A 10786-nucleotide genomic window follows, 5' to 3' on the forward strand; every position below is an offset into this window, starting at 1 on the left:
TCCTCCTAAAAGAAGCAACTATCTTGACATTTGCAATAATCTTTTTGTTTCGCTTTTATTATTTTATAATCTACATATGGTTCACTAAAGATTACAGTTTTGCCCACTTTTAGAATTGGAACCACGTATGATTTTGTCTGGATAAGCCTGTCTGAAACATTCAGCTGTGTTAGGTGTAGCTGACATTTGCAGCTGGTGGTGCATCAGCCTGGAAAAAGCAAATAATGCAGCAGTACGTGATGCTGCGGGTACAAGTGAGCAGCTGGGAGACAGGTGTGGGAAGAGGAGGAGGAGGGCGCATCCAGGCGCGGGGAGCAGTGAGGGCAGATTCCCTGCGGCAGGAACACCCCGGGGCTGTCAGAAAGGGCTACTACCACGTCTCAACAACCTTCAAATCCCAGGACTTACGTCCCACTCACCTACGAGCCTGCCACGGTCCTGCAGCTCAGAGCTGTCCTCACAGGGGGGCCAGGCAGGCGGGGCAGCCCCCATCCAGAATGCTGCCAGCTTGTAGGGAGGGAGGGAGAAAGAGACTTCTTGCTGGAGCTCTGGCCCCTGACCAGAATGACGTGTGAACTGCACACGCCACTGGGTGAAACCAGCCCCCAAGCCATTCAGGACTGAGTTCTGGGGGGCCCCAAAGGGAGGGACCCCGGGCATCCTCCTCCGGGTGCTGAAGACACATGTGCCGGGAAGAGATCAGGAAAGGGTTGGGGAGGTCGTAAAGGAGAGCTCTCTTGGGGCCTCGTGGGCCATGAGAAGGACCTGGAATCTCCCCCTACCCACCGCCGCCAGAAACTGTCTCATAATGTTGCCTAAGCTGGCTTCAAACTCCTGGTCCGAAGCCATCCTCCCGCCTTGGCCTCCCAAAGTGCTGGGAGTGCAAGTCTGAGCCACCACCCCCCGCTCGGCCCTGCAACCCCTAAACTGAGCCATGGGAAGGGGTTGAGCAGGAGCATGAAGAGCTGATTCATGTGCTTAAAGCAGCTTCTCCCTGCAGCGTACAGGACAGACTGCGGGCCGAGCAGGAGTGCCCGGGAGAGCCACGCAGACAGGGGTTTGTGTTCTTTTGCTTTTGTCATATCAGGTCTCCCTATTTTACCCAGGTTGGTCTCAAACTTCTGGACTCAAGTGATCTGCCCACCTCGGCCTCCCAAAAATTTTTAATTTTTTTGGCCAGACACAGTGGCTCACGCTTATAATCACAGCACCTTGGGAGGCCAAGGCAGACAGATCACCTCAGGTCAGGAGTTCAAGACCAACCTGACCAACATGGCGAAACCCTGTCTACTAAAAATACAAAAATTGCCAGGCGTGTCCAGGCAAGGCCAGAGGCCGGCTTGGACCCTGACGGGCTTTGGGCGGTCCTCTCAGCTTGGTTTGTGAGCTGTTCTGGTAGGGTGCAGTGATGGGTGACTGTGGATTTAATTTTCATATTCCTGATGACTAATGAGGCCAGCACCTTTTCCTGCTGTTTGCATTTGCATGTCTTTCTGTGAAGCCCCAGTTTAAGTCTTTGGCCTATTTTTTAAAATCCAGCTGTGTGCGGTGCCTCACGCCTGTAATCCCAGCACTTTGGGAGGCCGAGGCAGGTGGATCACCTGAGGTCAGGAGTTCAAGACTAGCATGACCAACATGGTGAAACCCTGTCTCAACTAAAAGTACAAATAATAGCCAAGCATGATGGCGGGCACCTGTAATCCCAGCTATTCAGGAGGCTGAGGCAAGAGAATTACTTGAATCCAGGAGGTGGAAGTTGCGGTGAGCCAAGATCACACCCATTACACTCCAGCCTGGGTGACAAGAGTGAAACTCCATCTCCATCTCAAAAAAAAAAAAAAAAAAAAAAAAAAAATTGAGTAGTTTGTTATTTTCTTACTTCTTTCTAGATTTTTTTTTTTTTTTCTGAGACGGAGTTTCGCTCTTGTTACCCAGGCTGGAGTGCAATGGCGTGATCGCGGCTCACCGCAACCTCCGCCTCCTGGGTTCAGGCAATTCTCCTGCCTCAGCCTCCTGAGTAGCTGGGATTACAGGCACGTGCCACCATGCCCAGCTAATTTTTTGTATTTTTAGTAGAGACGGGGTTTCACTATGTTGACCAGGATGGTCTTGATCTCTTGACCTCGTGATCCACCCGACTTGGCCTCCCAAAGTGCTGGAATTACAGGCTTGAGCCACCGTGCCCGGCTCTAGATGTTTTTATCCTGGGTGGAGATGAATCCTCTGTTGATATATGTTGCAAATATGTTCTCCCAGTCTGTGGTTTGCCTTTTCCCTCTCTAAATAGTGTCTTTTTTTTTTTTCTTTTTCTTTTTTGAGATGGAGTCTCACTCTGTCACCCAGGCTGGAGTGCAGTGGTGTGATCTCGGCTCACTGCAACCTCTGCCTCCTGGGTTCAAGCAATTTTCCTGCCTCAGCCTCCTGCGTAGCTGAGGTTACAGGTGCACGCCACCACGCCTGGCCAATTTTTGTAGTTTTTAGTAAAGACGGGGTTTCACTGTGTTGGCCAGGCTGGTCTTGGACTCCTGAACTTGTGATCCACCCCCCTCAGCCTCCCGAAGTGCTGGAATTACAGGCGAGAGCCAACATGCCCAGACTGTTTGCTTGTTTTCTCTTGTTTGTTTTGAGATAGAGTTTTCCTCTTGTCACCCAGGCTGGAGTGCAATGGCATGATGTTGGCTCACTGCAACCTCCGACTCCCAGGTTCAAGTGATTCTCCTGCCCCAGCCTCCCAAGTAGCTGGGATTACAGGCACCCTCTACCATGCCCAGCTAATTTTTGTATTTTTAGTAGAGGCAGAATTTCACCATGTTGGCCAGGCTGGTCTCAAACTCCTGGCCTCAAGCAATCCACCCACCTCAGCTTCCCAGAGTGCTGGGATTAGAGGCATGAGCCACAACATGCAGCCATGTTCCGTGCAGGTGTGAGATCATCGTTTTTCTACATGGATATCCAATTGCTCCAGCAGCATTTACTATAAAAACAAATACCACCTTTCCTCGCTGAATGCGGGGGTCCCTCGGTGGTAGTCCGGTCACCATGTGCAGATGGGTCTGTTCTTGGATTTCCTTTTGTTCATGGGTCTTTTGCACATCCTTGTGCCTGGGATATATTTGGAATGAGGAGGAGTCTACAGGCGCCGTGCGTGCTGTGGCTCATGCCTGCAATCCCGGCACTTTGCAGGGCCAAGGCAAGTGGATCAGCCCAGGAGTTCAAGAGCAGCCTCGGCAACGTGTGAAACCCCATATCTACAAAAAGCATTTAAAAATCAGCCAGGTGTGGTGGCGTGTGCCTGTGGTCCCAGCTATTAGGGAGGCTGAGTGGGGAGGGTCACTTGAGCCCAGGAGGTGGAGACTGCAGTGAGCCAGGATTGCACCACTGCACTCCAGCCTGGGTAACGGAGAGAGAACTGACGAGAAAACACGAGCCTCTGGGGTTTGCCGCTGGCTCCAGTGTGGGCCGTGAGAGGGGACTCAAGGATGCCTCTGAGGGTTTTAACCTGGGGGGACTTTTTTTTGCCTTATCAACTTTATTTCTGATGAAGCTGATTGGAGAACATGAATCTAGGTTTTAAGGCCCAAAGAACTCATAAGGCCATCCCTGTCCGTGGTCTGACCTGGGACTGCCCATTGTGGGTCAGCTTGGACCCAGGAAGCATGCAGGAACGCTGCCCTGTGCCTGCCTGGGGGTGGGGAGGGGCAGGAAGGGAGTGAGTCCCAGATCAGTGCCCCGAAATCCAGGCATTTGCACAAGTCAGTGTCAGAGCCTTGGCATCACACCGTCAGACAGGTCACACCTCCTCTCCAGGGAAGGACAGAGGGAGGGGCCAGGACAGAGGCCAGGAGCGTCCCCCTCACGGAAACACGACACTGCTCCCAGTCCCTCAGTGTTCTCAGCCCACTGGGTTAAGCAGCTGACCACCCAGAGTGGGCTGGGCAAGGCATCGACCACGCCAGGCTGTCCTGTGCACTGAGGACCACTCCCTTAGTGCCCACTGCCATGCCTGGGGGCTCCTGGTTGCACAGCCCGCCGGCTTCTGCCCCAGGAAGGTTTTGAACAAGTGACATCCATGCAATAATCAGGTTAACTCAAGCACGGCGCAGCAGCCAGGGCCAACATGCCATGCTGCACCCCCCAACACATGAGCTCCCAAGCCCTTTGCAAGAGATCAGCTGAGACCCACAGCACCCTGAAGCTGCAGAGTCTGGAAAATACGGCTCCCCTCCCACTGCAAGGCTTCTCAGAGAAAACGTGGTCTAAAGCTGAGATCACCCTCTCTAACGTCCAGAGAAATTAAAGTCCATGGTCTTTTCTTTCCAGCACATGCTGTGTGACAGAACTTTCTCAACCAAACAGTCCCTAGACCGCCCAGGTGGCTGTCTTCCCATGGCTGTGCTCCTGGGGCAGCAGGACAGGCCTGGACACCAGCCTGCAGGTCTGTGCGCTTTCGGGAGAGAGCCGGGCCCTGGCCCAGCAGCCCAGCGTGTGAGGTCACCGCTCAGCCTCGGCCGTCTGCTGGGGGTTTCAACAGCATGCTGACTTATTAGATGGCACAGTGTGGCTCTTGGGGAGGGAGCCCGCCCTTCACCCCCTCCCCCGACCCCCAGACTTCCCCTCAGCAGGTCACCTCCATCTCAGCAGCATTCCCAGGTGCAGTTGGCCCGTTCACACCGAGGGACGTCCTTAGAGCCTGCGTTCCACCGAGTGGCACAGCCAAACTCAACTTGGACAATGCCAGCCTCCCGATATTCAGGCAGCTCCTTAAATCCCAGGTCTTTTTTTTTTTTTTTTTTTTTTTTTTAAATAAATTGAATCAGTCAGACATGATGGCGCATGCCTGGAATCCCAGCACTTGGGGGGGCCGAGATGGGTGGGTCACTTCAGATCAGGAGTTCGTCACCAGCCTGGCCAATGTGGCAAAACCCTGTCTCTACTAAAAACACAAAAATTAGCCAGGCATGGTGGGTGCCTGTAATCCCAGGGAGGCTGAAGCAGGAGAATCGCTTAAACCCAGGAGGCGAAGGTTGCAGTAAGCTGAGATCACACCACTGCACTCCAGCCTGGGCGACAGTTCGAGATTCTGCCTCAAAATAAATAAATAAATAAATAAATAAATAAAAAGTTTAATCAGCCAGGCACAATGGCTCACACCTGTAATCTCAGCACTTTGGGAGGCTGAGGCAGGTGGATCACTTGAGGTCAGGAGTTTGAGACCAGCCTGACCAATATGGTGAAACCCCATCTCTACTAAAAATACAAAAATTAGCCAGGTGTGCTGGCAGGCAACTGTAATCCCAGCTACTCAGGAGGCTGAGGCAGGAGAATCGTTGGCACCTGGGAGGCAGAGGTTGCAGTGAATGAGCCGAGATTGTACCACTGCATTCCAGCCTGGGCGACAGAGGGAGACTTCCTCTAAATTTAAAAAAAAAAAAAAGGAAAGAAAGAAAAAGGCCGGGCACTGTGGCTTACGCTTGTAATGTCAGCACTTTGGGAGGCTGAGGCAGGCGGATCACCTGAAGTTGGGAGTTCAAGACCAGCCTGGCCAAGATGGTGAAACCCCATCTCTACTAAGAATACAAAACAAATTGGCTGGGTGTGGGGGTGTGTGCCTCTAATCCCAGCTACTAGAGAGGCTGAGGCACCAGAATCACTTGAACCCCGGACATGGAGGTTGCACCACTGCATTCCAGCCTGGGCAAAAGAGCAAGACTCTGTCTCAAAAAAACAAAACAAAACAAAAACACCCAGAAACACAAAAGCTAGAGAATGAAACACTGAGAAGCAGCAGGATACACAGAGTTACAAAGTAGCTCCCTGTGAGAAGTTTAGTAATTACAAAGAGTGGGTTGGGCACCTTAGCGGCCTGTAATCCCAGCACTTTGAGAGGCTGAAGCAGGCTAATTTCTTGAGGCCAGGAGTTCAAGACCAGCCTGGCCTACATGGCAAAAACCCTGTCTTTACTAACAATTAAAAAAAAAAAAAAAAAGCTGGGCATGGTGGTGGGTGCCTGTACTCTCAGCTACTCAGGAGGCTGAAGCCTGAGAATCACTTGAATTCGGGAGCCAGAGGTTGCAATGTGCCAAGATCACACACCACTGCACTTCAGCCTGGGCGACGGAGTGAGATTCTGTCTCAGAAAAAAAAAAAAAAAAAAAGAGTGAGATAGTAACTGCAGCAGAAAACCTGGCAGACACCACCTTAAACCACTGGATCAAAGTGAGCGTCCCCAGCAGTGAGCCAGGCGCCAGGTGCCCTGACCCCGCTCAGCGCTCCTTCCACGGTCTTCCCAGAAGGTGTGCACCACCCACGGGTCTAGCCACCAGGAAAACATTAGACAAACCAAAATCAAGGGACTTGCTACACGATATCTAGCCCGTACACTCCAAAAAATGTTGAGGAGCACAATGGCTCACACCTGTCACCCCAGCACTTTGGGAGGCCAAGGCAGGAGGATGGCTTGAGCCCAGGAGTTCAAGACCAGCCTGGGCAACATAGCAAGACCCCCATCTCTACAAAAAAAAAAAAATACAAAAATTAGCCAGATGTGGTGGCATGCTCCTGTACTTCCAGCTGCTCCGGAGGCTGAGGTGGGAGGATTGCTTGAGCCTGGGAGGTCAAGGCTGCAGGGAGCCAAGAGTGCACCACTGCACTCCAGCCTGGGTGACAGAGTGAGACTCTATCTCAAAAACTAAAAATAAAGATAATAAAAATGTCGATGTATTGAAATACAAAGAATGACTAAGGAACTATTCCAAATTAGACTAAAGAGACACAAACACTGAAGCAGTTTATGAGCAGGGATTTGCTGTGAGGACATTGCTGGGACTACAGCTGACCCTTGAACAGTGCTGGAGGGAGAGGTCGGGGCACGGGCCTGTGCAGGTCAACTACATTCTTTTTTCTTTCTTTCTTTTTTGATGGAGTCTTGCTCTGTCATCGAGGCTGGAGTGCAGTGGCAGGATCTTGGCTCACTGCAACTTCCACCTCGCAGGTTCAAGTGATTCTCCTGCCTCAGCCTCCCAAGTAGCTGGGATTACAGGCACGCACCACCAAACCCGGCTAATTATTATTATTATTATTATTTTTTAGTAGAGACGGGGTTTCACCATGTTGGCCAGGATCGTCTCGCTTTCCTGACCTTACGATCCACCCACCTTGGCCTACCAAAGTGCTGGGATTACAGGTGTGAGCCACCACATCTGTAAAAAACAAGTCTACATTCTTGGTTTTTTTTTTTTTTTTTTTTTTTTTTTTTTTTTTTTTTTTTTGAGATGGAGTTTCGCTCGTTACCCAGGTTGGACTGCAATGGCGCAATCTTGGCTCACCGCAACCTCCGCCTCCTGGGTTCAGGCAATTCTCCTGCCTCAGCCTCCTGAGTAGCTGGGATTACAGGCACGTGCCACCATGCCCAGCTAATGTTTTGTATTTTCAGTAGAGACGAGGTTTCACCATGTTGACCAGGATGGTCTTGATCTCTTGACCTTGTGATCCACCCGCCTCGGACTCCCAAAGTGCTGGGATTACAGGCTTGAGCCACCGCGTCCAGCAACAAGTCTACATTCTTAATTGCCTACTGTAGACCAGAAGCCTTACCAATAAGATAAACAGTTGATTCACACATATTTTGTATGTTAATTGTATCATATACTGTGTTCTTACTGTGAAATAAATTAGAAAAAAAGGAAACACTATTTAGAAAGTTGTAAGGAAGAGGAAATACATTTAGAGTACTGTATTGAACTGTTAAGTCCCATCATTTGTTTACAAGATGAATCTTCTTTTAGTTTTTTTGAGATGGAGTTTCACTCTTGTTGCCCAGGCTGGAGTGCAATGGTGCGATCTCAGCTCACTACAATCTCTGCCTCCCAGGTTCAAGTGATTCTCCTGTCTCAGCCTCCCAAGTAGCTGGGATTACAGGCGCCCACCACCATGCCCAGCTAACATATATACATATATATATATATATATATATATATATATATATATATATGGTATTTTTAGTAAAGACAAGGTTTCACCATATTGGCCAAGCTGGTCTCGAACTCCTGACCTCAGGTGATCTGCCCACTTCAGCCTCCCAAAGTACTGGGATTACAGGCGTGAGGCACCACACCCGGCCACAGCTGAATCTTCTGTCTGAAATGGGAGCCCCTGCAGCTTCAGACCTCAATCCATTGTCCCTATCAAGAGACTTGGCTCTTCCTTGCCGTGTCATGATTTTCCCTGCTTCCAGGGAGCCCCTCTAGCAGCACTCACGGCACTTTGTATGGGTCCTGTGGTGTTATTCAAGGTTTAGGGTGTCACGCGAAACACACAAAATATACGAGGGAAGCACAATCACTTTTTACTACAGTACATACTTTACTGGAGAGACCGTTCACGTGGAGATGATTAGCATCCCACAGCATTTTTAGCAGATACAAGACGAGGTCACTGGAAGAGTGACGGAAGTAGCATGAATTGTCGTGGGAGTACAGTATGGACTACAGTTAATTTTATGCAGTTATGATTTAATCCTGCATCACCACCGTCTTTTCTTCTTCATTTTAGAGACAGGGTCTTACTCTGCTGCCCAGGCTGGAGGGCAGTGGCACAATCACAGCTCTCTGCAGCCTCAAATTCCTGGTCTCAAGCAATCCTCCCACCTCGGCCTCCCAAGTAGCTAGGAGTACAGGCATGAGGCACTGTGCCCAGCTTATTTTAAAAAATTTTTGTAGAGACAGAGACTTGCCATGTTGCCCAGGCTGATCTTGAACTCCTGGCTCCAGCGACCTTCCTGCCTCAGCCTTTCGAAGCACTGGGACTCCCGTGCACGCCACCACTCCCGACCCAAGACTGCAAATTTCTCTTGATTTCACATGCTGTCTGTTATTGTGTGCATACATTTTAATAAATTGTTGTGTATATTTTACAGTAACAAATGACAAAATAGACTAGCACCTACATATATTTTATTTATTCCATGACATACCTTTTTCTTATTTCTTTATTCATTTATTTTTGGGAAACAAGGTCTCACTGCTTCACCAAGGCTGGAGAGGAGTGGCATGGTCATGGCTCACTGCAGCCTTGAAGTCCTAGGCTCAAGTGATCCTCCCACCTCGGCCTCTCAAGTAGCTAGACTACAGGTGTGAGCCACCTCCCCTGGCTAATTAAAAAAAATTTTTTTTTTTTTTTTTAGAGAAGGGGAAATCCTGGGCTCTGGTGATTCTCCCACCTCAGCCTCCCAAAGTGCTGAGATTACAGGAAAAAGTCACCATGCCCAGGCTTTTATCTTAATATTTTTGATATTTCTAGGTTATGGGGTTCCTCAGCAAGTTTTTCCAAATTGTCAAAAATCTCCAAAAATCGGCTGGGCGTGGTGGCTCACATCTGTAATCCCAGCACTTTGGGAGGCCAATGTAGGTAGACCATGAGGTCAGGAGATGGAGACCATTCTGGCTAACATGGTGGAACCATCTCTACTAAAAATACAAAAATTAGCCGGGTGTGGTGGCCCTTCCTGTAGTGTCAGCTACTAGGGAGGCTGAGGCAGGAGAATCGCTTGAACCCAGGAGGCAGAGGTTGCAGTGAGCTGAGATTGTGCCACTGCACTCCAGCCTGGGCAACAAAGTGAGACTCTGTCTTAAAAAAAAAAAAAAAAAAAAAAAAAAAAAAAAAACTCCAAAATATTTTTCAATATATTTATTGAAAAAAATCTGGGTACAAAGGACCCATGCAGTTGAAACCTGTGTCATTCAGGGGCCAACTGCATTGGCAGACTCCGAGCAAGGCCCAGGTAAGAGATCATAGGTTTGTATCAACGTTAAGTCCCCAGCTTTGACAGTTCATTGTATTGTAGTTACGGAAAGCACTTTTTTGTTTTTACTAAGTACATGTGGGGATTCAGTCAAGCTGGTGGGAGAAATTTTAGTTATGGAGAATATATACAAACCCTTTAGGAAGGCCTAAGGGTTTTTACTACAGTTCTCGGCTGAAGGCAGCCTTAGGCAGGCAAAGTGGCTCACACCTGTTGTCCTAGCTACTTGAGAGGCTGAGGTGAGAGGATCACTTGAGCCTAGGAATTCAAGGCCGCAGTGAGCCAAGACCATGCCACTCCTCTCCAGCCTTGGTGACAGAGTGAGATCCTGGCTGAAGGCAGCCTTTAAATAAATTAGAGTAGAAACAAAGGCATGTGGGGAGTTTACCTAACTTGTTTACTCATGTGGTGCTATAAACCGACCCTTGCTCATTCCGAATGGCTCTCTTGGGGGGAGCTTGACCAGGGATATTACCCACTAATGGTGTTTGCTTTAGGCCTGGGACCCTGGCCTTTAATCTGCACTCTCTAGTGGTGTTGACTCAAAGCCTTTGTCATTTGAGGCCAGTGCATCCACACTGGGGGCTGCTATCTCTTTACAGCACTCTCCTAGAGTGTCTGTGAGGGGCCTGGACACCCCAGCCCACTCATTCCCTAAATATTGTGTCCGAGTGACTTTATTCATCTGTCGTTGAGTCAGGGTCAGCAGGACAGACCCCCGCAGGCAGTGACCCCAACAAGCACACACTGAGGAATTGAAGGGTAAAGGGGCATCATGTCTGCCACCTGCTCTCCAGGGCTTCAAGAAATCAGAGTGCACATGCGTGTGCGTGTGTGTGTGTGTGTGTGTGTGTGTGTGTCAGAGAGAGACAGAGAGGGAACAAATGTAGTAAAAACTTAACATTTGAATTAACAAGGAGTTTCTGATAATAGAAGCCAAATAAATGTAACATTCGGGAAATCTGATGAGGGAATCCGACGTTCCGT

The sequence above is a fragment of the Saimiri boliviensis genome, chromosome 18 (genome assembly GCF_048565385.1).
Source record: "Saimiri boliviensis isolate mSaiBol1 chromosome 18, mSaiBol1.pri, whole genome shotgun sequence".
NCBI classification, from domain to species: Eukaryota; Metazoa; Chordata; class Mammalia; order Primates; family Cebidae; genus Saimiri; species Saimiri boliviensis.